Genomic DNA, 24,414 nt, shown 5'->3' with positions numbered 1-24,414 from the left:
TGAATGTACCTGAAAACCCCATTGCAAGTTATCTGAGCTATGGTGGTTTTAGTATATGTCTGCAAGTTTGTTGATACCTCTTCCTTCAAAGCATGGAGCCTAATTCCCCTCTGCTTGAATGCAGACCAGACTTAAGGAGTCTCTTCTAAGGAAAAGAATGTGGTAGAAGTGATGCTATGTGACTTTTGAGGCTAGGTTGTAAAAGGAAGAGCTTTGGTTTGTCCCTCTCTCTGGGATTGCTCACTCTGGAGGAAGCCAGCTGCCATGGTGTGAGGACACTCAAGCAGCCCTGTGGGGAAATTTCACAGGGAGAGAGGCATCCTACCAACAGCCAGCACCAACTTGCCAGCTGTGTAGATGAGCCACCTTGAAAGTAGGTCTTGCAGCCCCAGTGAAGCCATCAGATGATTCTAGACTTCAGCCTTTGAGTATTCCAGCTATGGCCCTGGACATAACAGAGTCAAGCTCTGTGTCCTGTTCCCTCTCTGAATTCTCCAGCTACATACTAGAACAATTTTTTTTTTTTGCATGGGATCTTAATATGTATTATAGATTCTAGAAACACAGTGACTGTAAATCAATGGATAGTTGTACTTAGTTATGTTTGAACCTTTGCCAAAAGTTTTTCTCCGCTTCAAAAACAACATTGCCAATAGCAAATCTCCTTAAGGTATTAGAGTCACCGAAGCAATACACCTGTTAACAGTCTACAGTTGCAGCTCTCGCCACCACAGTGATTCCTCGTGTGTGAATATTCAGCTGAATATTGCCTTACATTTTTTATATTCAAATTTTTCCATTATGAGTTGCAAACATCTGACTACTTCATTATATCTCCTAATAAATCCAGGCCTATGCATATGATATTGTAAATGACATTTCTTTCTTTTTTAGACTAGACTTGGGCCATTATACTTATTTTTAAAAATTATGTGAGTAGGTGGGTTATATTGAAAAGATGAATTTCATTTCAGGGTGGTAAAGGGGCATTATAAGATATTCATCAAGAAAAAGAAGGTGAGACATGAACAACTGCTAGTGAATATTTTATTGACTTAGGAAATGAAGATCAGTTTTTCTCTTGCCCCTCAGCAACCTTCCAGCATGATTCCTCATTGTTTCATTACACGAGCCATCTTCTCTAGTTCAAAATGGGCCTTCTCACTATTCCCCAAACAGACTCAGCACATTTCTGTCTTAGGGTCTACCATTTCCTTACATGAATTCCATCTCTTTTCTTCTTTGTCTTTCAAAATCCACTGATCTCTGATTTAAGTGTCCCTTCAACAAATAAAGACAGTGTGCCCCTGGAGGCCAGACCCTGTGCTGTGTCCGAAGTCTCCTGTGATGAGACGTGGGCCTTGGTGTTTCCCCAGAGCCTCCGGTCTGTCCAGGAATCTGACCCTATGCAATTACAGTGAAGCGTGATAGTGGGAAATACTGAATGCCCACATAGAGTTGGCACCGAGGGAGCTTCATGCAAGTGAAAAACCTGTTTTGAGTTCTCTGTGCTGAGTGCTCTGTGCTGTGTGCTGTAGAGTATTTTGAAATATGTCTGCAGAGAGCACAGTGGTCCCCGCCTAGTCCTGAAGAGGGTGAGTGACAGGTAGGCTGGAAGACCACCCGGTGCTGAAAGCCTCTTCTCTTTCCAGCCTGAATAGCTCCTTAGCTTTTAATGTTCATTTTGCATGCACTTTGCCTACTTCCTACAAATTATATTGTAGGGCTTTGCGATTAGGCACTTCCATTATCTCCCCATCTCTTGGAGCGTCCCTCCAGAAGAGGCAGTCTCGGGAACTGAAGTAGGCCTGGAAAACCGGAGAATTAGACCTGGTTTCTCTCTGGTGGCTGTCGCATGCTAAAACTGGTGAATCAAGAGAGAACACAGAGTCTGTGTGACCTGGTTGCAGGTAACCGAGGCCACTTGGATAAAGACTGCGGTCTCTTTCCCAGAGGTCTCCCTGCAGCTCACGTGGTTGTAACAGCTGACAGGGCCTGACTGCCCTCTGCCAGCACGCAAGGCTCATTTATGTGTGCCCAGCACAGTGGTGTGGTCTGCAGCCCCTTCTCTCAGCACTGACTCCATTTGCATTCCTCATTACTGACCAGACTTTGAAAACCACACACGTTCATAACACATGCACACACAGCCCGTAGGATCAACCTCTCAGGGATGCGCTCAAAAACATGCTCCAAGAAACAGCCTGAAGGAGACACTGCTGAATTTTTGTCACTTTGTGAGAAAACAGATTTTCTAGAAGCACCAAGCAAGGGGAAGGTCCCTGCCCCCCATAGTTCTTTCCAGAGCAGCCTGGAATTTGGAGGGCAGCCAAAGAGGATGGCAGTTTCTGGCCACTTGAGGGCACTCTGGAATTCTGAGACCAGCAGGGAGCTGATGTGTTGGGCTTTCTTTTTTTTTTTTTTTCTTTTTTTACCAGAAACGCAATCCCAGTTAGCCATCAGCAGACAATCTAGAAATTAATCCTCAAAAATGGAGCGGTGACAAATGGGTTTTATAATGAGGACTTGAAGCCAGGCAGGGCAGAGGGCAGGCGCATCAGAGGTAAAGCAAAGGGCTGCAAGTTTTACCACAGGTGGGAAACAGTCAGCCTGGGTTTTGTTTGCCATTGCTCAGAAGAAAGAGTTCAGTTAACCCAGTGGTTCTCAACCGGGGGCGATTTGTGGCCCCCCAGGGGACATTTGGCAATGTCTGGAAACATATTTGATTATCACAATGGGATGTGTGTGTGTGTGTGTTAGTTGCATCTAGTGAGCAAAAGCCAGAGATGCTACTAAACATCACACAGTGCACAGAGCAGCACCCCCAACCCTGGGAGCAAAGAATTCTCTGGTCCTGATGCCCAGGTTGAGAAACCCTGAGTTAACACAACAGCAGTTTTAAGCCCTGCCTGCTCAGTGAGCAGGAGGTCCGCATTCCCGTTCTTTCCATAGTTTCTAGCCTGTGCTGAGCTGAATGGTTCTCCAGGAAGTGGTCTAGTTTTGCAGATGCTGTCACGATTCATAGAGGAAAAAAATTAAAAATCAACCTGGGATTTTTACTTGACCCCAACCCACCTCCACCCCAAATCCTAGGTGGGGGTTTCCCTTCTAGCAGACCCGGGGATGAGGATTGTAGTCCAAGTAGTTTATTTGGAAAGGAACCCCAGGAAATACCCATGAGGGATTGGGGGAAGTGAGGCAGGGAAGGGAAGGATGCCAGCCTAAGTTGTGCCCTCCAGTATGTAACCACTGTGGGCAACAGGGGCATGATCCTGCTGAAGTGTCCTGGGAGCCAGTGTGTAACACGCACCTGTGCTGCAGCTGTCATCAGCCATTGGCTGAGGGCTGCAGGATGGGATGGGGAAAAGACCCTGGGACATGCGTTCTCTGGTATTGCAGCTCGCCTTGTTAGCAGAGTGAGGGGTTCTAGCTGCTCCAGAATGTCCTCAGCAGTGGATGAGTGCTGGCCAAGGCTAGAATACTAAGGCCTGAGGAACTATGAGGGGACAGATGGCCTCTACTCTATCCTCCACCACCTCAAGGAGCGTCCCAAGTCCTATAATGACCCACTAGTCCTCTGTTTCAGTACAGCAGCTCCCTCTTTTGACTGTGCTAGGATGCACCACGGTCACTTAATAAAGGACAAGTGGACAGTAGCAATGCCACAGTGAGGACTCTAGTGTCTTGGTCCCTCAGGCAGACACCCTGTAGCATTAGCCAGTGGCAGACCTGACTACAGTGTGTACGGATCACAGGAGGAAACGTCAGCATCAGGGCTCCTGGCAGGAGCCAAGGTGAGGCATTTGGAGTTGACAGGACTCCACAAAGTCTATGTCAACCCACCTTTAATGTGTATAGGAATCAATCCCCCAGCACCTTATGAAAAGGCAGACTTGCAGCCCAGCCAACATGGCAAGACCTTGTCTCTACTAAAAATACAAAAATTAGCTGGGCGTGGTGGCATGCGCCTATAATCCCAGCTACTCAGGAGGCTGAGGCAGGAGAATCACTTGAACCTGGGAGGTGGAGTTTGCAGTGAGCCAAGATCACGCTACTGCACTCCAGGCCGGGTGACAGAGCAAGACCCTGTCTCAAAAAAAAAAAAAAAAGGAAAAAAAGAAAAGAAAAGGCAGACTTGGATTCAATGGGCCTAGGGTGGCTGTACTGGACTGTTCTTGGATTGCTATAAGGAAATACCCAAGACTGGGTAATTTGTAAAGAAAAGAGGTTTAATTGACTTGCGGCTCTGCAGGCTGTGTAGGAAGCATGGTGCAGGCATCCGCTTCTGGTGAGGCCTCAAGGAGCTTTTACTCAAGGTGGAAGGCAAAGCTGGGGCAGGCACGTCACACGATGAGAATAGGAGCAAGAGAGCGTGGGTAGGGTGGTGCTACATGCTTTTAAACAAGCAGATCTGTGTGGACACACAGCAAAAGCTCACTCATCATCATCACCAAGGAGATGATGCTGATCCATACATGAGAGATCTGCCTCCATGTTCCAAACAGCTCTGTATTAGTCCATCCTCACACTGCTGATAAAGACATACCTGAGACTGGGTATTTTATAAAGAAAAAGAGGCTCAATGGACTCATAGTTCCACATAGCTGGGAAGGCCTCACAATCATGGCAGAAGGTGAAAGGTGCATCTTACACGGCAGCAGGCAAGAGAGAATGAACACCAAGTGAAAGGGGTTTCCCCTTATAAAACCATCAGATCTGGTGAGACTTATTCCCACCACCACGAGAACAGTATAGGGGAAACTGCCCCCATGGTTCAATTATCTCCCACAACAGTGGGAATTATGGGAGCTACAGTTCAAGATGAGATTTGGGTGGGGACACAGGCAAACCATATCAACCTCCTACCAGGCCCCAACCTCCAACACTGGGGATTACATGTCAACTTGAGATTTAGAGGGGACACAGGTCCAAACCATATCAGCAGGGCTTGAGACCTGTATTTCTAACAGACTTCCAGGTGATGTCCTTGCTTCTGTCAGCTGAACCAGGAGAGGAGGCGGTGGTGCAGCCAGCAACCCATCTCTGTAAGCATCCCTGAGGAACTGCCTAAGGAGATCTCAGAAGAAAGGGAATGACAACTCTAAGGCTCCAGTAAGAGACATGATGTGATTTCTCTTCTCATTCTACGCAGGCTGTCATACCTAATTTCCTTTTGTTTTTCCTCAAAGGACCTTTCTCTCCTCACCAATTTATAGGCTATGGGTCACAAGAAACCTGGATCTTCCCTGTCTGAAAACATTTGAGAGGGCTGGGATTTAGCTCTGAGAGTCTGGGCCCCAAACATTTTGATTTGTGTATCAAGAGTTCTGCGACTTTCAGCTTCCATTTCCTGCTTCCTGATCTCAGGCAGCTTTCACAGTTAGATGCTAAGTGAAACAGTAGAGGAAAGAAGAAAACCGAAGAAGGGCAGCTCATAGGTTAGGTCACAGCCAGTGTGAAGCCTACTGTGTAGGCCAGTGAGTCAAGTGTGGAAGGATGTCAGTGTCCAGACAATTTCCATTCATTTGCACAGCAAATATTTATCGAACATTTATATGTCAGGCATTGTTCTAGGTGGTAGGGTTAAGATATTGAACAAAAGAAACAAAATCCCTGCCTTCAAAGAGTTGACATCTGAGAAATAAAATTGAATTCTAAGCCCCCTCAACTGACTGAATGGACCCCCCTCTTGGCCAAAGGGACCTCTGAGAAACCTTGAAAACTGAGTTCCCAGCATGATAAGAGGTTGAACATGCCTTATTTTACCCCCTCCCTTGCTAACCATCATTAGGCTTGCTTTCTTAAGAGTTAACCAGAGAGGGGTGGGGTGGAAGGGGAGGGAGAGCATTAGGACATACACCTAATGCATGTGGGACTTAAAGCCTAGATGATGGCACATGTATACCTATGTAACAAACCTGCACGTTGTGCACACGTATCCCAGAACTTAAAGTAGAATTAAACAAAAGTGATTTATAGACTACCATCACAGTATTACAGTATTCTGAATTTGACTATGTATTTACTTTTACTAATAAGATTTGTATTTCCATATGTTTTCATGTTGTTACTTCAGCATCTTTTTATTTCCACTCAAAAAAACTCCTTTTAGCATTTCTTATAAGGCTAGTTTAGTGGTGATAAACTCCCTCAGCCATTTTAAAAATAAATTTTATTATTTATACTTGAGGTTTACAACATACATGTAGATAGTAAAATGGTTACTATAGTGAAGCAAATTAACATGTTTATCCTTTCACATAGTTATACTTTTTATAACAAGAACAGCTAAAATCTATTTAACAAAAATCACTAATTCAATACAATTTTATTAACTACAGTCCTCAAATTGTTCATGAGACCTCTCGACTTGTTTATTCTGCATATCTGCTACTTTGTATTTTTGACTTACATCTCCCCCTTTCCACTGTTTTATTCTCTATATCTGTACAGTTGACCTTTTTTGATTTTAGATTCCACATTAAAGTGAGATGCAATTTAAAAAAAAAAAGAGTTAACCAGAAACCAGCACTTTCAAAAGACTTGCTCTACCTCCAATTTAAACCACTGACTAACTTCTCTTCCTGATAAGAGACTACCAACCATGGACTGGTTCTGGCCGGGTTACAGGGACTGTATACAGGATGCCTCTGCATCCTCTGTTTACACCTTTTGACATATAGAGCTGAATTTTCATGCATTTAAATGTCAAGTCTCTATCTCAAAGTGAACACGGGATGTATATAACATGCATGTTTGCTTATTACACCATCATGAGCATTCATAGCCCCTCCTATAGTCTGTTAAACATATCTACTTAACCAACCCTTTTGGCATAAAGTCCAAATTCAGTACCCTGCTTTTGGTTTCTGCTCAAGGCTATACTTCCCAGCCTGCAGGCTGCAATCCTTTATAAGGAATAAAGTTGAGTAGGGGGTACAAGATGGGTGGGAGTGTGGAGCTGCAATTAAAATAAGATGGTCAGGGAAGACTTCATTAGGGAGGTGACATTTGAACTAAGCCTTGAATAGGATGTTAATATGGAATTTTAATTAACTTAATTTTGTTTAATTACATTTTAATTTAATACAGAAAAATAATTTTGTTGTTTTTCTTTTTTTTTCCTTTGCTGTGCTCCCCTGAAGGATGGAGGGCAAAGAATTTCTCTCTCCTCACAGTTTGAGGATTTAAGCTCATGCTGCCATGGAGGAAAGACGAAGCAGTTTTTCAGTTGCTAATGAATTAGCCATCAAGGTTTACTGTCAAAAGATAAGAGAAGTATCTCAGAGGGAAAGAAAAATAGGAGAAGATTTTCTCTAGAAATAAAAGAGGTCTAAAATCAGGGGAAGAAGGGGAGAGGAAGAGGGAAAGTCTGGGGTGAGGTCTAAGGAACAGTGAAAATAGTTCCTGCTGCTGGCTTCTTCCTTCAACTGTCAGGCACTGCAAACTTGGATGACCACATGGGTGACAACCATGTGAATTACAGCCTATAAACTTACGGACAACTGCAATCATGATTGTCAAGAATAACTGGAAAAGCCTTTGATATAGGCACAAGAGATCATTGGATAGCCTTTCAGTGGAATACTAGGTGCACCTTCTGCGTGGGTTATCTGATTCTATCAGGGTCTGTCCTTTTCATTTTCTTTAATGAGCTCTTTCAAAACTCTTTTGTAGGAAACTGATAATAATGCAAATAAGATTGGTCCAGTCAAGATGCCACTGAGTCCCCCTTGGAAGAGACAATATTGTATCTGTAGGAAAGGAAAAAATAATTTTCTCTCTACCCTTCATAGTTCTTAGCTGGGACAGACTTCTATAACAAAAGATGGATTAACAAAGGCAAAAGAAGTTTATTAACATGAATGCTTCATATGTACATGGGAGATACCCATAGAAATGAGTAAATCTCAGAGGTTGCTCTGTCTGCACAGATTTATCAGTACAGTTTCTATTGATATTGCCCAGATCACAGCTTACTAGAGTAAATTGCCCAGCATTGCACAGCTAGGAAGTGGTACAACTGGATGCCAAAGCCCGTGCCCTTGGCCCTGGGCTATTCTGCTGCTAGTACACAGAAAAGTGGGGATTCCTGGGCCTTGGGACTTAGCAAGGTCCCAGCACCCTTGGATATCAAACACCAGCTGCTAACAGGAAGAGAAAATGGGAGAAGTCATCTCTCCCACAATTTTCAGGACTCCCAAAGGGAGAGATCGGTCAGTCAATGAAGGACTGGGATGAAGGGGTGAAGGTGCATGCAGGTGGACCATGGTAAAAGGAGAGATTTTCTAAAAGGTAAAGGCATGACTCACATATAAAATGAACGCAGGTCAAAGATTTCATTTAACTCAATTAATGAAAAAAAAAATCAGTTAGATTCAATCAACCAGTCCAAAGGAGAATGAGGGGAAAAAAGGCAGACACCTATATAGGTAGTCAGAAATGCCCAAATGGATTTGCTAATAGGTGTGTAGGAGACCAGGATACGCTACCCCAAAAGATGCCATTTTGGCATAGGGATCATTTTGAGCTGAAGGTAATTGAGAAGAAGCATGTACAAGAAACCTCTTTGCCCTCCTCCTACTTGCCTAAAAGCAGGATATAAATTTATAAAGGTAAGTTTTTCCTCCTCCCCTCTCTACCAGGAAGGACAAAAACAAGACATTGAAGACAACCTTAGACCCTTATCAGCTAGGAGAAGGTAGCAGAAGCATCTACCTGACAAGCTGTATTATCAGCCTTTGTCTGCTATTTGCTTTCCCACAATTTGCCATCCCTAGAGACTTAGAGTCCTTTTCCTTTGTCTTATCACTCTCTAAAAATGTACTGCTTTTTTTTTTTTGTGAAAAATGTTACATAAGCCTAATTTCAAAGCTTCCTCTGAGATTTACTCATTCTGTGGGTATCTCCCATATATACAAAACATACATGTTAATACACTTTTTCTCTTGTTAATCTGTCTTTTGTTATAGGAGTCTGTCCTAATGAAGAACTATGAAAGGTAGAGAGACTATTTTTTTACACCCCTACAGATGCAGTACTGTCTACTTCCAAAGGGTACTCAATGGCATCTCCACTGGACCAAACTTATTGGCATTATTATCAGTTTCCTACAACAGAGTTTTGAAAGAGCTCATTAAAGACAATGAAAAGGACAGACCCCAGTTGTACCACCTCCTAGCTGTGCGGTGCTGGACAATTTAGTAAATTGTGATGTGGGCAATATGAATAGAAACTGTGCTGATCAATTTGCGATGATTCGATCAGTGGATACCTATAAAATGCTCAGCACTAGGTCCGGAATGTAGTGAGTTCCTGCTTGGTATTGATTGCTGATATACCATTTTACTGTCACTGTGCTGGGTATTTTCCATTGTCTCAATCTATTCTTGGCCATTCCACACCCTGCTCTGTGGCCCAGGAGGCACCTTTCCTGTGGCTTCTGGTTGGGTTCTACCAATTCATTCTTCCCCTCTGGAATTGCCTGGGAGTGGCAGCATCCCTCAAAGATCACAGCTTCTCCTGGGAAGCCCATGCTACCTCCAGGTCCCCATAACTGTCCCTTCCTGTCCCTTCAAGGCATCAGGGTGATAATAGCTGTTACCAGCCCTGGGTTTTTGCAAGTCAACTATGGTGTCCCATACTCTGCCCACCCCTTTGTAGATAGTGCCTTTACTAAACACACCTCAAATTACTCATGCTGAGAGCACCGTCTGTGTCCTGGCAGGACCTCGACTGATGCAGTCAGCAGCAATTTTTTTTTTTTTTTTTTTTGAGATGGAGTCTTGCTCTGTCACCCAGGCTAGAGTGCAGTGGTGTGATCTTGGCTCACTGCAAACTTTGCCTCTTGGGTTCAAGCGATTCTCCTGCCTCAGCCTCCCTAGCAGCTAGTCACCAGCATTTTTAGTACCCCACTGTGTCCATCTCCGTTCCTTTAGTGAGTGATGCTGATGCTCCTCTTGAGTCTCATGAAAACTGAAAGCTGGATCCTTTGCTTCTGTTTTATCTTAGATGTAACTTCTCAGCAACGCTTGCAGCACAGGGAGTGAATGCCACCAAAGTCCCACACCAGAAGGCAGCATTCCTTTTTGTGACTGATCCCAAACACATGTACCAGGAAGAGAAGAGTGAAGAGATGAAGGGTCCATACAAAGATGAGTCTACGTAAACAGACTTTACTAAAAGAATCCTTATTTTCCGTTAGTTCCCCCATATATGTGCCAGTTACTGCCCCACAATTTATGATCCTCTTTTCTTTGTTAAAAGGGCACACAAGCTCTCAAGTCTAACTGCTTGCGTTTCACTTCTTTTCTGTGAACTCTCATGCACATAAATATGATTAAAAATTGTGTGCTTTTTCTCCTCTCAGTTTGTCTTTTGTGAGTTTAATTCACAGGTCCCCAGTTATCTCACCTAAGAGGGTAGAGGAAAAGTTTTTCCTCTCCAATACCAGTGTCCCTGCTTCATCTCAGAGAAAAGATTATGGGCCCCTACAATGGATCATTTAGAAGAGGTTTAAGCCCTGTATTTTTTTCAGGAAGGAGCATCTTCAAATCTTACAAACCTATTTCTTGCTAATTGCATAACACCCATATGTTATTATGAAAATGTTACCAGGTTATTGAAAAATCTAAATTCAGTAAAGATATAAACAACTGTCTTATTTTCTCTAATTATTGACTCTAACTGTGCTCTGTCTACTCTCCTTTAATCAGATTTCAGCCCTAGTTTTCCAGTCATTTTTAGGTTTTAAAAGTCCAGTCCAGGCTAGTTTAAAGTTTGAAGATTCAATCTCATGCCCCAATTTAACTTTCATTTCCCAGCCCCCAGAGCACACCTGGTTTTGACCCAAGGCATCTTGAGGAGGAAGGGATGTGGTCTGTTTTTTAGTTCTTCCTCCTCTAGTGCTTTAGGAGTTGAGGAGCAGGCTGAGGAAAAAGGGACAAATGCCTCTTAATGGGTGTTATTGTTTCTTTTTGAGACTTTCCTGGCTTCTCTGGCAATGGCTTCTGCTGGGCTGGCAGCCAACACCTGCCTTCTCATGGGGCAGATAACTAAGTTATATAAAAGGCCCTGGGTGAGGGACCTTCCCTGACCTGAGACAAACATTCTGGCTAGACATATGCCAAATGCCTCCAGGATATATAGAGATGGCTATGGAATCTTTGCTACTCCTACTGTAGAGAGGAGGAGTCTCTTTCCCCTCCCATTGAAAGTAGGCTCACCTTAGTGACTTCCTTGGCTGATAGAATGCAACTGAAGGGACAGTCTCAAACTTCTGATGCTAGATCATAAGAAACCTTGCAGCTGCCATCAGGGTTTCTTGGACCTCTGAGCCAACATGTAAGAAGTCTGACTGTCACACTGGGAAGGCAATTGTAGGTGTGCCAATCAATAGTCCTAGCTGAACCCAGCCTTGCAGCCAAGGCACTAGACCAGCCCTTCCAACAGCTGCACACCACCGGAGGCCCTCACCTGATTCCATGTGGAGCAGCAGAATTCTCAGTAGAGCCCTGCCTGAATTCTTGACCCACAAAATTATGACATACAATAAAATGGCTGGTGTTTTAAGCTGCTAAGCTTTGGGGTGGCTTGTCACACAGCAATAAATTAGAACACCCCCTCAACTTATATCTTTGGTTCTGGAGCTCTCCCTTGGATGGGTCAGTAGCAAGATGGCCCTAATGGGGTCACATTCTTGGTATCTGTGTGACCTACACTTGCACTTTGGTCTCCCCTCTCTCTTCCCATCTCTTTCCCATTCTTGTCCCCCTGCCCAATGTCCTAGTGATCTTTTTGAAATTTCCTCTGCTTGGCTTCAGGAATAAAGCACCACCCCTTCCATCCTCCATGGGGAGGCAAGAGAGGTGCAACAACTCTATTCCCTAGGCACCCTCCACTTAAGGGACAACTTCAAATACCTCCCTCCTCTAGCCTTCTGCTTGTTTAGGCCAGTGGGAGTGGGGAGGGGGCTGGAGGATGGGCACTGCTGCACAGAGGCATGTCAGTTTGTTTGCTTCTCCATACACCATGGGATGTGTCTGTTTGGGGCTTGACACAAACTTTTGACACTCACAAAGTCCTCAACTTTGACTCTCAGTTGCCAGTTTTGAGGTTGAAGAAATATAGCTTTGGCCAGGTGTGGTGGCTCACACCTGTTATCCCAGCACTTTGGGAGGCTGAGGTGGGCGGGTCGCTTGAAGTCAGGAGTTCGAGACAGGTCTGGCCAACAGGGTGAAACCCCATCTCTACTGAAAATACAAAACTTAACTGGGCATGGCAGTACATGCCTGTAGTCCCAGCTATTCTGGAGGCTGAGGCATGCTAATCGCTTGAACCCGGGAGGTAGAGGCTGCGGTGAACCAAGATTGTGCAACTGTACTCCAGCCTGGGCAACACAGCAAGAGCCTATCTCAAAAAAAAAAAAAAAAAAAAGAAATATAGCTTTTTCTTTCCTACTTTAGGTCAGGCACTGAACAATGACAAACGAAAGGAGAAAGGCTGACAGGGATCGGGAGACCAGTTATTTCTGATAAAACTGGATGAAAAGATGTATTTAGATCTGGCCAAAGGACTCACGACATGTCCCACATTTGGGACATCCCAAAATGTGGTGTATTTACCTAGCCAGTCTCAAGCAATATTGGAAAGTCATGGGCCTTTCTTCTTAAGGGCAGGGGTTTCCTGCCAAGATAGCTGCAGTGCTGAGAGTGGACTGGACCACATGCTTTAAGTAGTCAGGCTGCTCCCTAAGGGGAACAGATGGGAAGGGGCTGGGCTACTTTGCCTCCTCTGTCCCAAAGTCATCACTCAATTAATTCTTTCTCTTCAAGCAAATAAATGAAGGGGCAGAAAGAAGCCAAGATTATCCTGATCTAAAAACAAGTGAAGAATAAATAGGGGAATAAGTATTTTCCCCCCAACAGTCAAATCTCAGGAAACAAGTTTGTCCCACTGAATATCGGGTTCTACACAGCTCTATGTCATCATTCTGTTGTGCTGGATATTTTCTATTTCTCATTCTAGACTCAGCTTCTTCCTGGCCCACCTGTGGTGTGCCTAGAAACACTGCAGCTGTGAATGCTGCCCCCAGGGAATGTGGCTTCGTTGTCCTTTGGATTTGGGTTGGGTGTAGCTGAAAGCAGGGGCTGGCAGGAGAGAAGGCAAGAGGAGAATGAGGCTGGACCCCCTCTTTGCCAGTTCACTTGCTGTGTTCCTCTAGGGAAGCCACAGCCCCTGTCATGCAGCCACCCCCAAGCAGCTACCTTCTCTAGGTCCCTGAAATCACTGACTCCCCAACCCCCATTTCTCTTCATATCTTAGGATGTAGCAGGCTTTTGCCTGACTTGGAATTTCTCCCCATCCCTCCCTGGGTTTCTTAAACCTTGCCCTCAGCTCTGTAGAGTACTTTTATTAAACAGTCCACACGTGCCCATCTGTTTCCTGTCAGAACCCTGACTCTCCTGTCCCTATTCCTAAGGGCAGGTGGTCCTTGATGGGAGAAAGCCCATCAAACACCAGCCTCATCTCAAAGCCCTCAGTCCAGCCCACATGCTTTGACTTGAGCATTATTTCATGCTTCCAAAATGGCACTGGGACAAACCCTTTGGTCAAAATGAGAATTAAGGATGCTTTCATAGGAAGATATACTTCTTTAATAGGTACAGAAATGGGTTGCCCCCAAATTTTGATAAGTGATTGAGAGAAGGAGAGCCATTTTGGTCAGCGTTCTCCAGAGATATAGAACCAATAGGACATAGAGAGAGAGATTCATGCAAAAGATTTATTAGGGGAACTGGCTCGCTTGATTACGGAGCTGAGAGGCCCATGCTTGCAAGCTTGGAGACCCAGGGAAGCTGGTAACTTGGCTCAGCCCAAGTCTGAAGACCTCAGAACCAGGGAGGCAATGGTGTTGCTCTCAGTCTGAGGCCACCGATGTGAGTCCCAAGGTCAGAGTACCTGGAATGCTGATGTTCAAGGGCAGGAGAAGAGCTTCCAGCCTTGGCAGAAAGAGGGTGAGGATTCTCTTTTTCATCCTCCTTTTTGTTCCATCTGGATCCACAGCTGATTGGATGGTGTCCACCCACTTTAAGGGCAGATATTCCCCACTAAGTCCACCGACTCACAAGCCAATCTCTGGAAACACCCTCACAGACACATCTGGGGCTGCCCAATCATTCCAGTCAAAAGCAAAGCTACCTGGGTTTCCTTTTCAGCAGAAAAGAGATAGGCTTAGTACCTACTGAAGCATGGAGAATAAATAATGCCAGCTATCTGGGTATCCCTTAATCCAGTCAAGTTGACATTCCAAATCAACCATTACAATAGGGTAGTGGTGAAAACCTTGAGCTCTGCAATCAGACAGCTTGAGCCTGAGCTCCATTTTCTGGGTGACCTTATACAAGCCACTTCCCTCTCTCAACCTCAGCTTCTTTATCTGTGCAATAACCATTTTAACAACAGTTGTGAAGGTGGAGTGAGTTAATGCTTGGGTGCATAATAACTGTGCATTAAATATTAGCAACAGGCCAGGCACGACAGCTCATGCCCATAATCCTAGCAATTTGGGAGACAAAAGCCAGCAGATAGCTTGAGTCTAGGGGTTCAAGACCAGCCTTGACGACATGGTGAAACTCTGTCTCTACAAAAAAAAAAAAAAAAAAAAATACAAAAATTAGCCAGGTGTTGTGGCATGCACCTGTAGTCCCAGCTACTCAGGAGGCTGAGGTGGGAGGATCCCCTGAGCCCAGGAGGTTGAGGCTGCAGTGAGCCAAGATCACACCACTGCCCTACAGCCTGGGCAATAGAGTGAGACCTTGTCTCAAAAAAAAAAAAAAAAAAGAAACATTAGCAAAGACCGGCACATCTATTTGTGTGGACACCAGATGCCCAGCCAAGGGGGTGAAGGGAGGTTAAAGTACAGCCCCAGCCCTAATCACCAAGCCAATGGGTACCATGCACCCTGTATCTGGCATCTGTAAACTATAAATAAATAGTGGATGCATTGGATCAAAATGACCTTCTGAAATGTGGCCTCTGTAAGTTGATATCAGAAGAGTCAGTTAAGGATTATTCCTTCTATTACCCATGGTTCTCACTGTTCTCTCCTGAACCCAGCCCTAGTGCAAGAGAAGACAGAAGAATGGCAGTGACAGATGGAGGTGCAACTGCTCTTCACTGTGTTTTGCATGTGTGTGTTTGAATGGGAAAAGCCATTTGATCATTAGAGTTCCAATTTAGTGGTCTGCGAGAATTGGGCACCCTCAGAAGCCCTGCTGCAAGCATGGGATAGATTCTGAGACCAAGACTGATGGGTGAGCAACTTTAATTACCCAAGAACTGTGTTAATGGCCCTTGGGGTATCTTATTGCTATTCTGACACTTGGGAACACGGCATTTTCCCATTAAAATGCCAATTATCCTTGAGCACTTCTGCAAATCCATCAGCTGGAGGCTGCCGGATTGTCGAGTGATGCAGTCTGATGGTTTGAAGCAAACCATCAGATCAAGGGCATTTTATCTGGCAGTTCATGACTGTTCAGGGTGCTGCACCACCCCTGCCTACTGCCCCCAGCCTCCAAGACACACACACACACACTCCACTAAGCAGAAAGATCAGAATCTCTGGTCCTAGGTAGCTGCTAGGGAAGAGGAAGTGTTAAGAGTTGGGAATAAGGAAGAAAATTGGGATTTGGAAAAGAGCCTCCGAAATGGAATTTTTCTTCATTTGGATAATTGAAAGCACAAGTCCAACAGAAAACATATCTCACTGGGGAAATTAGTTGATTTACCTCATCTAACTACCAGGAGAGAGGGTCTGCTTGCAGAATTCACACTGCCCTGCAGAGCGTCTCTGTTGCAGATTAATTTCACCTGAAGGGTTTGCTGACGCTGGATTTGGAGCCTCAGTTAGACATGTTCTTCCAGGACAATGCTACCTTGCCCAGGCAGCCTTGGGTTTGACTTATCCCAGGCTCTTGCTTCTGGAAGAAGTGGTTATGCCTCAGCATAACAGTCCTCTTGGGAAAGCAGCTGTAGAACTGTTGGTCCTTAATTTCTTGGGCTATGTTTAAATCCAATTATAAATCTGAATGATTATATAATAGAAGATCAAGTTTGGTTTGCTTTTTTCTTACTGGATTCTATTTCAGAACAGCAGTACAGTAGTGAGACTAAGAGCATAGATTTATGGATCCAGATGCTGAGTTTCAAACTTCAGCTCTGCCACTGAGCAACCATCTGAACTTGGATAATTTACATAACCCTTTCTGGGCTTCAGTCTTCTCATCTGTAAAATAGGGATGATAATGGAACCAACCTCCTACAATTGTCAGGATTAAATCTGTTAATAGTTGGAACAGTATTGACCCGTTGTAAATATTCTCATTGGGCAAGTATTATTATTTAGCTGTCTAAACAGTATCAAAAAATGTGATTATTTAAAAATTTTTTAAAAATATTTTTCTACTTAAGAGGTGATGCCATTTTTATAATTGAAGAATAGTTGGCTGTAGCACGCCATGGAAGGGGATGAGCTGATCCACTGGTCTGCAAAGGACTGGTTGTCACATTCCTGTAGCAGGTGTCCCATAGCATTGCTCCCAAATGCCTGCTACCAGGCCAGCTTGCCCAGCTGCAGCAGTGCTGGTTTAACAGCTCACACCTGCACACTCTCTGAAGGCTGGGCATGGCTGGCAGGAGACACAGCTCCTGAGATGCCTGGGAGGTTACACACTCCCTGCAAATTCTTTGACATCCTTCTCATCAAAAGGCAGATTCCCTCTCCTTGAAGGTGGGCCAGTACTAAAGACTTCAGGATTCTAAGGAAGAGGATGAGGTGGAAGTGGCCGCATGCGTTCTGTTGTAAGTTGAATGTGTCTTCTAAAAAGATATGTTGAAATCGCAACCCCTGATATCTACGGATGGGATCTTACTTGGAAATAATGTCTTTGCAGATGTAATCAAGTTTTAATGAGTTCATACTGGATTAAGGTGGGCTTTAATCCAGCGACTCATGTTTTTATATGGAGAAGGAGGGGGAAATTTGTCTTTATACGGAGAAAGACAGGGAGACAGGGTTTCATTATATCACCCAGGCTGGTCTTGAACTCCTGGGCTCAAGTGATCCACCTGCCTTTGTCTCCCAAAGTTACAGGTCTGAGCTGTCACGCCCGGCCTGTTGCTAATGTTTAATGGACATTTATTACACACCTAAGCATTAACTCACTGCATCTTCACAACTATTGTTAAAACAGTTATTGTTTTACACATAGAGGCATGCACACACACGGAAATGTCACGTGAAGATGGAGGCAGAGATTGCAGGGATGCTTCTACAAGCCAGAGTGCCAAGGATTGCTGGCAACACCAGAAGCTGGAAGAAGCAAGGAAGGATTCTCCACTGGAGCTTTGAGAGGGAGTGCAGCTCTGCCAACACCTGGATTTCAGACTTCTGGCCTCCAGAACTGTGAGAGACCAAATTTCTGTTGTTTTAAACCACCCAACTTGTGGTCCTTTGTTACAGCAGTCCTAGGAGACTAATGTACCTTCCAAACTAGATTGCAAGCAACGATACGGCTTCGGCCTGCCTCTCTGTCTCTGTCTGTCCCTCAGGACATGTGCCTTGGAGTCTGAGCCGTGATGTAAGAAGCTCAGTGACCGGGAAGCCACCACACTGAGATAGAGATAGAGACCCCTAAGGAGCCCCAGCTGTTTGAGTCTTCTCAGCCCAGCTACAAGACACGTGTGTGAAGAAACTTTCAAGACAGCTAAGTCCTAACTGCCATCTGCCTGTACCCTCATGAAAGACCCTGAATGAGAATAGCCCGGCCCAGCCCAGCTGAGCCACCCTCAAATTTGTGACCCACAGAGAAAGTGACAGATAATAAATGATTACTGTTGTTTAAAATTTTATTTTTTATTTTAATTGTGGTAAAATACACATAACAAGGCTGGGCAAAGTGGGTCACATCTGTAATACTAGCACTTTGGGAGGCCTAGGTAGGCAGATCTCTTGAGCCCAGGAGTTTGAGACCTGCCTGAGCAACATAGCGAGATCCGTGTCTCTACAAGAAAAAAAAAAAAAAAAAAAAAATTAGCCAGGCGTGGTGGTGTGTGCCTACTGTCCCAGCTACTTGGGAGGCTGAGACAGGAGAATTGCTTCAGCTCAGGAGTTCAAGGCTATAGTGAGCCATGATTCTGCCACTACACTCCAGCCTGGGTGACAGAACAAGACCCTGTCTCCAAAACAAAAACAAAATAAAAAATCCCACATAATGGGGAATTTATCACTGTAACCATTTTTAAGTGTACAGTTAAGTAGATAGGTAGTGTTAATATATTCACATTGTTGTATAACCAATCAGCTTTTTCATCTTGTAAAGCTGAGATTTCATAGCCATTAAACAACTCCATTCCCTCCTCCCTCCAGTCAACCATCATTCTACTTTTCATCTCCATGAATTTGGCCACTCTACGCAGCTCATATAAGTAGACTCATACCATATTTGCCTTCTTGTGACTGGCTTACTTGACTTAGCGTAATGCCTTCCAAATTCATCCATGTTGTAGCATGTCAGAATTTTCTTCCTTTTTAAGGCTAGATAATAATCCATAGTATGTATATACCACATTTTGATTATCCTTTCACCTGGCAATGGACACCTGCATTGCTTTCACCTTCTGGCTATTGTGAATAATACTGCTATGATCATCTGTGTACAAGTAGATGACTGTTGTTTTAAGTCATTAGTTCTTGCGGTGACATGTTAAACTACAAGAGATTATTCCAATCATGCGAAGAGGATGTTGTATACCAGCCAAGCCTTCTTGCCTCTGGGCAGGATAACCTCTGCAATTCATGCTTCATGCTCCAGAGCTCCCCAGAGGATCATGCTCAGGCCAGTTCCCTCCTGAAACCACCATCTGCCTGCTTGCTCTCCTGCCTGATCCTGCTTCCCTCACTCTGCTGCAGGTTACTCTGAAGCACCACCTCCATAGACCACCTGCGCAAAAGTCCCCATTTTAGGCTCTGCCTCCAGGACACTAACTTAAGCCAGGTGATGCCACATGGCCAGGTGGTATGAGTTGTCATGAATGATTGCTGGGATGTTACAGTGATCTCACAGCATTGCCCCCAACGATGTGATGGTTCTTGGTCATTTAAATACTTAGGTGGGTATCAACTCTGTTGAAGTGTTGAGTAGCAATTGTACCAATAGATACACTGAAGCTAAAAATAGGCTTCTCCTGATGATTGTGCTCTTTTGGAGTTAAAATACCTAACTCTGGAAGTGGTATTAACCCAGAGCAAGTCAGGCAAAAGTTCTCCGGCTGCATTGCAGAACATTTTGCATTTTGCAGTGTGTCTCTACATACATTCTCTTTTTGAGTCCTGCAGTGGTCCAGAGATGTGTGGAAGGAGTAGTCACCTCATTTTACAGTTGATGAAAGGGGTTCAGAAAGCTTACAAGAATTGACCAAATAAACAATAGAGCTTGAACAAGAACAGGCATGGTGTTTTGATGCCCCTTCTGGGCTCCCTGCAGCTACTCTATCCTCCTCCAACCCACTCCCCATAAAGCAGCCACAGCAATACCACAAAAACTCAAACCAGACTGTGTCCCTCTTCTTGTGACCTCATGATGGTGTCTGGTTGCACTTGGAATAAAACACAAATTGCTCCTCACAATTGAGGAGGCCCAGCCTCATGTTAGGCAGCTTTCCCCAGAGGCTGGCTCATGAGGATCTAGCCACGCTGACCTTAAGAGGACAGCAAACAAACACACAGTAAAAGACACACATCAGACCCTTCAGGGTCTCCTGATGTCACCTCTGCCCCAAAACACTCTTCTCTGGCTCTTCAAATTGCTGCCTTCCCCATAGCTTAAATACCGTCTCCTGGTTTTAAAATACACCCGTAAATCTTTGACCCTGCTCTCTTCAAAAGGTAGAGCCTAATTGTCCTCCCCTTGCATGAGTTCTGAACTCAATGACCCACTTGTAATGAATAGAATACTGGAGAAGTGACAATAGGCGACTTCCAAGACTAGGCTATCAAAGGCATTGCAGTCTTCTCCTCACTCTCTTTCTGGGCCATTCACTCCGGGAGCAGACAGCTGTCGCTGTCGTGTCATGAGGACACTCAAGCAGCCCTAATGAGGGCCAACGTGGTGAGGGACTGGGCCTCCTGCCAACAGCCGAGGAGGAACTGAGGCCTTTAAGAGCCACTGGAGTGAGTGTCATGATGTGATGGGTTTGCAGTGTGTCAGCTTAACAAGGCTGAACTACAGAATCCCCTTATTTGTATGTTTCCAGTTAGGGTTGGCCATGAGGGAAATTCTCAGTGACTTGGAGTAGGGGGTAGTGGTACTGGGGGCAACAGCAATTTTGTATTGCAAATACATTGTTACTCACCTGCTGACTCACCTTGTTGATGTGATGCAGGAGCTGGGCCAGGTGTGTGTGTTCAGATCTGGAACAAAGGCCCAACCTCTGTAGGATGCCCTCACCACCAAGAACATGAGTTTCAGTCTATCCTTGTGGGGCTCTAGCTTGTGCTGGTGGGGTTTCCATTTGCTTGTGGCCTTTCCTTCCTGATTGCTTGCTCTGTGGATTTCAAGGTCTGGCATCAGATGTAGGGAGAGCTTTATACCTGGAAAGAGACTTATAACCATGCCCCCAACTCTGTGATCTATATCGTTGCTACTGGTTCTGCTTGTCTGAGAGAACCCTGTTTGATATAATGAATCACCTTGGAAACAGATCCACTAGCCCCAGTCAAGCCTTTGGATGACTGCAGCTCCAGCCAGGCAACATCTTGACTACAATCTGGTGGGAAACTCCAAGCTGGGACTACCCAGATGAGCCTCTCACAAATCCCTGACTCACAGAAACTGGGAGATAGTAAAGGTCTATTATTTTAAGCACTACATTTTTGGGGTAGTTTGTTATCCAACAATAGATACGCTAATGCACCCACTCCTAGACACCCTGTGGGACCACACTCCTATGTCCCTTGCTTTATTTTCTATTATAGCACTCTGCTTATTCTTTTCAGAACACTTATCACAGCCTACAATCAGTTAGTAGATTTATAAGCTTATTTGTTTCATATCTGGCCTTCCCACAAAAATGTCAACCTCCTGAGGGTAAATGTCTTCTCTATCTTGTCCTCCTATAGGTCCAGCACCTGACTAGTCTAACTCCACTTCTCAGTAGCCATGAGGCCTTAGGAAACTTGCTTTCTGTGCCTCAGTTTCTTCAGCCTTTGGGTTGATGACAACAGTCCCTACCTAATCGGATTGTTGTGAGTGTAACATAAATTAACACTTATAAAGTGCTTCAAATATTACTTCCCCGTGGTAAATATCCAGGACATATAAGCTACTAGTATTTTTAATATTATGGTAGAAAGTCAATAAACAACTACCGAGAGACTAAATGAAGGAATTCATTGATCTCTTTGTCCTATAATCTTAAGTATCCAAGACACAACTGAGAAAATCCCAGAGGCCTCTAGACAGCTAAAACGGATGTCCCACAGGCTAGCAGGAAAGCCCATCTAATTAACTTATAGGCAAGCTCTTGGGCCATTACTCAGAACCTAATTACTTAATAGTCTTAGCAGATATTTATTAGTCACCTAACATATGCAAAGCATTGTGCTGGGTGCTGGGGGAAGGGGACAGAGAGACGTGAAGGTGAATTGAGCTCATTACCTTTCCTCAAAAGAGCATGCTCTCTAGAGGGGAAGATACAAGAGCCACCAATCACACAATTACAAGAGCGTGAGCAAGGTGGGTGGAGGTGGGATAGAGCGATGTTGACTATCAAGGTGGCCGGGCTCAATTAGTCACAATTATAACGTGCATAACAAGCTTAATTATCTGGTTTCCTAGTCCGTAATGGATTAGAAACAGCATATTAGAAGAGAAAAAAAGAAGGAGTTATTGCTAGCGGCAGGTATGATGACAATGGCAAAAAGTGACAACCAACACGAATAAAGAATCAAAATTGTTAACAACATTGAAAGCAGAAATTAGATAACTGAAGCACAGTAGTTTAAAGTCATTTAGCGTGGTAGCACCTGCTACATAAAACTCAAGAGGCAGTACAGCATTGTAGTTAAGATATGACTCTAAAGGCAGACTGCCTGGGTTTAAATACCAGCACCATCACTTACTGTCACTTCAATGAGCAACTTAACCTTTCTGTTCCTCAGTTTTCTCATCTATACAGTGAGGAAGGATGATAGTAGCATCTACTTCATAAAGTTGTAAGAATTAAATGAGTTAATACTGTTAAGTACTTAAGAGTTCCTGGCACATAGCAATTCTGAGAGCCTGTATTTGTCAGGACTGGCTGGGTTTGCTGCAGTAACAAACAGTCCCCCACATCTCAGTGACTTAACATAATGAAGGTTTATTTTTCACCTATACTCATGTTCATCATTGAGAGGCAAGAGGTTCTACTCTGAATTATCACTGTCTTCCCTCTAGGACCCAGACTCATGGAGCAGCCATTGTTACAACGTCTCCAGCTGTGGTCAGGAAAAAAGAGCACCTTTGTGGATTGTTCATTGACAATTCATTGTTCATCGCAGAAGGGGTGTGCTCTCTGGCTCACAGCTCATTGCCCATTGCTGGTCACATTGCTCCTGCCCTTCCGTGTGTCCAGAATGGGGATGATCAGAATGTTTGCCTAGCAGCACAAATCACGACCAGAGGGCCTCTCTGTACCAAGATATCACACAGTCATGGTTACGCCACAGAGTTTAAAAACTGTAGTGGCCCAAACAGCTAAGGCTACTCCTTTGGGAAAATGAAATGAAGCTCCCTGGGATTCTGTGTTTCTTAGTATGAACACTATTGGCATTTGGTGGGTTGAGCGAGGGAGGGATGTGAGGTGAGAACAATTCATTTGTGGGGCTGTTGCATACAGTGGAGGACATTAAGTGCCCCTGGCTCCTATGTACTAAATGTCAGTAGTGGCCCTCCTCCAAGTCACTGTGACAATCAACAATGCCCTCATCTATTTCCTAATACTCCCTTGAGATAGAACTTCCCTCATCCTTGCCTAAGAACCACTCACAAATGTTTAATTTTGCAATGTTGGTTTGAGCCAGAGCTGGTGCCCAAACACTGCTTCCTGCCTTACAGATGACTGATTGGGACTCTGAATTGTGACTATTATGGTTTGTCAATCAAGAATCAGAGGCTGGGCTAGGTGCGGTGGCTCACGCCTGTAATCCCAGCACTTTGGGAGGCCAAGGAGGTTGGATCACTTGAGATCAGGAGTTCAAGACCAGCCTGGCCAACATGTTTAAACCCTGTCTCTACTAAAAATACAAAAATTACCTGGGTGTGGTGGTGGGCTTCTGTAATTCCAGCTACTCGGGAGGCTGAGGCAGGAGAATCTCTTGAACCCAGGAGGCAGAGGTTGCAGTGAGCCAAGATTTTGCCACTGTACTCCAGCCTGGGTGACAGAGACTCCATCTTAAAAAAAAAAAAAAAGAATCAGAGACCAGGTTCAGTGGCTTATGCCTGTAATCCCAGCACTTTGGGAGGCTTACGTTTGACTCCTAGCTCTAGCACCTGCTACCAGCTGTGTGACCTAGGGACATAACAACCTTTCTGAGCTCCTGTTGCTATACCTGGAATATGGAAGTTGATGAAATCTAACTCATAGAGTTCTTAAAAAGGGGAAATGAGGGCCGGGTGTGGTGGCTCATGCCTGTAATCTCAGCACTTTGGGAGGCCGTGGCGGAAGGATTGCTTGAGCCCAGGTGTTTGAGACCAGCCTGGGTAACATGGCAAAACCCTGTGTCTGCAAAGTATACAAAAATTAGCTGGCATGGTGGCACACACAGGTACTTGGGAGGCTGAGTTGGGAGGATCACTTGAGCCTGAGAGGTCAAGGCTGCAATGAGCTGTGATTGTGCCACTGCACTCCACCCAGGGTGACAGTGCAGTCCCCAAGAGTACCTTTGGACCAGAGAGTGTGTGATGATTTTCCTGCTTCTTAGAAACCTCTGTCACTTTTTGTTCTTGGATTCCATGAGACACCCCTCTGCCTGCTCCATAAACCCCATTTTACCTAAGCTAGTCTGAGTAGGTTTTTTGTCACTCATAACCAAATTATTTCTGACTTGGGCACATACCTCCTAGCAACATTTCTTTCAAATATAATTAAAAATTTTAAATGTGTTGCTTACAAGGATAAGCTCCATTTAGCCGAACAATTTACTTTTGTGGAACCTTTCCTTTTATACTCAGTCAATGAATGAACTATTGATGTGTGGCTATGCAAAAATCAGCTACCATGGACAGAGAAGAGTGATGCGTATTCTGATAAGGAACATTCTGGAGATAGCCTCAGGAGGGTTTCAAGAGGGGGCAGGGCTGAAGGTCAGCT

At 44.6% G+C, this 24,414-nt stretch overlaps 1 long non-coding RNA gene across 1 annotated transcript in view; it reads right to left on the bottom strand.

Annotated features, from left to right (window-relative positions):
- LOC129058234 (uncharacterized) overlaps nt 1-24,414 on the bottom strand; it is a 69,510-nt gene that overhangs the window by 27,474 nt on the left and 17,622 nt on the right. The window contains exon 2 of the long non-coding RNA XR_008523257.2: nt 20,416-20,607. This is a non-coding gene — a long non-coding RNA (uncharacterized LOC129058234). The remainder of the gene's footprint in view (nt 1-20,415; nt 20,608-24,414) is intronic.

Source organism: Pongo abelii, chromosome 2 (assembly GCF_028885655.2).
Source record: "Pongo abelii isolate AG06213 chromosome 2, NHGRI_mPonAbe1-v2.0_pri, whole genome shotgun sequence".
Taxonomy (NCBI): domain Eukaryota; kingdom Metazoa; phylum Chordata; class Mammalia; order Primates; family Hominidae; genus Pongo; species Pongo abelii.
The sequence above is the reverse complement of the archived record's forward strand: the minus strand, read 5'-3'. Positions and strand labels throughout refer to the sequence as shown.